This window comes from Hypanus sabinus, chromosome 7 (genome assembly GCF_030144855.1).
Source record: "Hypanus sabinus isolate sHypSab1 chromosome 7, sHypSab1.hap1, whole genome shotgun sequence".
Lineage (NCBI taxonomy): Eukaryota > Metazoa > Chordata > Chondrichthyes > Myliobatiformes > Dasyatidae > Hypanus > Hypanus sabinus.
This window is the reverse complement of record NC_082712.1, coordinates 46,786,257-46,790,510: the sequence shown is the minus strand read 5'-3', so window position 1 is coordinate 46,790,510 and position 4,254 is coordinate 46,786,257.

Sequence of the window (4,254 nt, the reverse complement as noted above, 5' to 3'; positions counted from 1 at the left end):
AAAAAGATTAAAAATTCAGAACTTGCAGCTACAGAAAAAAAAAATGACAATGCATTGTGGCATTCCAGCCTTATAGAATGAATCCAGAATTCATTTTCGGCTCAGGGCACATAATCTATCAAATTTTAATGACCAACTTCTTGTGCCAATTTTACATAGAGTAATTGTCTGCACATACAAATCAATTAGTAATTAAGGGTGCAAACTAAGAATGAGCTAATGTTAAAATCTAATCATTTAGAGCCTTTGCAGAGGATTTGATGCATTCAGAGGTAAGTAGAAATTGGCTCATTTCTAAATCAATCTGTTTTGTCCCTGAGAAGCAAAATAGCCCACAATTTATTCCATTATATTCTGGATATAGGGATGAGCCAAACCCTAGAAGTAGGTGAAACACATTGTCAGTGGATCTTTCACTCAGCCAGCTCATTATAATATTATATGTGAAATTTCCTTACAGTGAGAGAAAGCAGGCACATTTTGGTCCAAGATAACAGGACCTCAATTCATTTACTGACTTTATTTATTGGAGCATAGGAGCCTGTTGAATGATATTATAGAAGTGTATAAAATCATGAAGGGCCATATATAGGGTGAATGAACACAGTACTTTTCCCAGAGATGGGGTATCAAAAACTAGAATGCATAGTTTTAAGTTGAGAGGAAAAGAGATGTAATCGGAACCTAAGGGGTAAATTTTCACCCAGAATGATCAGTATATGGAACAAGCTTCCAGAGGAAGTAATTTAGGTGGATACAGTAACATTTAAAACACACTTGAAAAGGTACAAGGAGAGCTTGGGACTAGGTGACTTGGTTGGCATGGAGCAATTGGGTTAAAGGGCTTCTTTCTGTGCTGTATGACTGTTTCTCTGTGATTCAATGCAAATGTTTGAAGGGTTTGGGAACTACAAAGATAATGTACCAAAGTGAAACCTCACCTCAGACCAACAGTGCTTCGTACCAGTTTCACCTTATTTGTTGTGTTGCTGGAGCTATGAACAGGAGAAGGAAGATCCTCTTCCCAGACAATTGAAGGATGGAGTCTAAAATAGAGAACAACGACACATGGTTGTTGGGTTCCAGAGGAAGCATGTGGAGGGATGTAATACGCTTTCATATTTTGCAGGTGTTACATATTACACCTGTCCAAAGCTCACTGCACAAGTAGATAGAGTGGGTAAAGGAGATGTACCACATGTTTGCCTGCTTTGGTTGGGACATTAAGTGTAAAAGTTGCAAGGTAATTTTATAGCTATATAAAACTTCGGCTAAGACATCTGGAGTATTGTTTTATTTTTGGTCACCCTATTTGCAGGAAGGATGCCGAGGCTTTGGAGTGGTATAGAAAAGATTCACCAAGGTGTCCTCTGCGTTAGAGAGTGTCAGCTGTGAGGAGTATGTTGTATTGTTTTCTGAGGCTGAGAGAAACCGTTTATAAAATGATGAGAAGCATAGTTAGGGTAAATGGTCAGTCACTTTCCCTCTGTCGAAATGTTCTATATGGAGAGCATAGCTTTAAAGTGAGAGAGGGAAAGTTTAAAGGAGATTTAGAAAGCATTTTTTAAATATCATATAGAGTGTAATAAGTGGCTGGAATGGGCTGCCAGGGATTGTGCTGGAAGAAGATATGATAACCACATTTTAGAGACATTTAGACAGGCACATGAACAGGTAGGGAATGGAGGGATATAGACCACATGCAAACAAACGGGTTTATCTGAAATTGGCATTATGATCAGCATTAACACTGTGGGATGATTTTCCTGTTTCTTGGCTGTACTGTTCTATCATCTATGTGCCCACTATTAGTAATGATCTAGGTTCATGAAAATCTGAAAGAAAATACAAATGATGCAAGTCTAAAAAAACAGAAAATGCTGGAAACAGGTCAACAGGTCAAGCAGAATCTGTGGAAAAAGAAATAAAGTTAAGATTTCATGTTAAAGTCCCTTCATATTCAAGTTGAGATCTTAACTCGGTTTCTTTTTCCCCACATACTGCCTGAGCTGCTGAGTGTTTCCAGCATTTTCTGTTTTCAGTTTCTCATTTTATTAAACTTTGCTCAGAGTATAGTTGGGTACTTCAGCCATTAGAGAGCACTGTAACATTTCATCCATCTGAAGGAAAGTAACAATTATTAGTTAAATAGAAATACAAAATTGCAGCTGTACAACTAACTATTCTTATGTAGCATTGGCAGCAAAAGAAAAATTCCTTCTCAAAAAATACAATGAACTAAAATATTGAATAGTGGTATTTTCTCAGTGTTGGCAATCAATAAAAGCACAACTAGTATTACTAATTATTTTTAAAATTCAGAATAATTGTTGAAATCTGCTGAGGAGTCAACACTTCCCTTACCTGAAACTTTTGTGTTATGGTAGGACATTGATTCATTTGGAGATGAGGCTAAAAGAGAATGGCCGGCTGGCGGTGTAGTGGCATCAACGCCAGACTTTAAAGCGAAGGCTCCCGAGTTAGCCGGCTCCCTTGCATGCTTTCCATCCATGCTGGGTTGAATGTTGAGTTAGCAACTTGGGCCTCGTAAAAACAAGAAAGCCTGCTAAAAAAAAACGCTGTCCCGATGACTCCACTCGGAGCTAAGGGCTTTCTTCTTCTTCCTCTAAGAGAGAACATTCTCCACTCGTGGACTGACCTTGACCAACATTAACGGTTTGCCCTTTTTAGCATGTTTATCTGACTAACTCATACTCAGACTAACTCTGGATTTTGCTCACAAATAAAATACTGGATGTAAATCCAATCTTTGTGTAATGAAGGTATCCAATTCAATAGCAGAGTACAATTTGTCCTGATTTTTATACAGCAAGTTTTGATCTCAATGGGTAAAATATTATCAGAAGCCTGACTTAATTACTACCAAACATCTTGACTACATTTTTTTACAATTCTCCAGGCAGCCACTTCTGGAATTTTTCGCTCTAACCTTCTTATTTCATTTCAGATTTCTTTCTGTACTTCTTCAATTAGCATTTCATCCTTTCTACTTTAATTTCTCTGCCAATGACTGCTATATTTGGTTTCATGAAAAAAATCTTGTTCTTTCCTGTCCATTGAGAAGTAACTCACCTGGTTTTCCCACCAATGAGGAGTGTTTTGGCAAATCATTGTAAAAGTTGCCAATTGGTGATACAATGATAACTTCTTTCTTTGATTGGGTGTCTAATTTTTTCTAATGTGCATTCAACTGTTCTAGAAAAACTCCGATATAATTTGACTTTAAATTTGTGCAAATTCTTTTAATCTATATAAACATCTGTTATCCATTAGCATTTTCAGGAATTGAAATTGGGATTGGCTTATTGATATACACCGAAAAGATTGTCCTGCATGCTGTCATACTAATGAATTGAGGTAGTACGAGTTGATCGAGGTAGTTCAAGGTAAAACAATAACAGAATGCAGAACAAAGTGCAACAGCTGCAATACAATTGTAGTTCAGGTAGACAATAAGGTACAAGATCATAACAAAGTAGACTATGAGATGAATGGTCCATCTTATTGTACTAGGAAAATGTATAATAGTTCTATAACAGCAGGTTAGGAGCTGTCCTTGAGTTTGTTTATATGTACTATATTTTCTGTCATCCAATGGGAGAGGGGAGAAGGAAGAATGTCTGGCGTGAGTGGGTCTGATCATATTTCTTTTTTACCAAGGTAGTGAGAAGTATACAGGCTCCACAGAAGAGAGGCTGGTTTCCATGATATACTGAGCTGTGTCCACAACCCTTTGGAGTTTCTTTTGGTCGCATGCAGAGCAAATGACAAACCAAGTCATGATAAATCCAGAAAAGACGCTTTCTTTGGTGCATTGATAAAAATAGGAATATGCCAAATTAGAGGAGGTAGAGGAGTTGGGGAGCTTTCTTGTCCATCACATCGACATAGTTAAGCTCAAAAAGGTGATTTTCGATGTGTGTCTTGAACTCAGCAATGTTGACATAAAACAGGAGCATGTACCACCCTCTTTCTGGAAGTCAACAACCAGCTCTCTTGCTTTGGTGACATTGAAGGAAGGGTTGTTGTCATGACACTATGTTCATAAGATCTCTCTCATTCCTGTATTCTGACTCATCATTGCTTGAGATACAGCCCACTCATCTGAAAATGTGTCGATGGATTAAGAGCAGAACTGGCCACACAGGGATTAGAGTAAGGGGCTGAGAATACAGCCTTGTCAAGAACCACTGTAGAGAATAACAGCAGTGGAGGTACAGTATCCTATCCTTA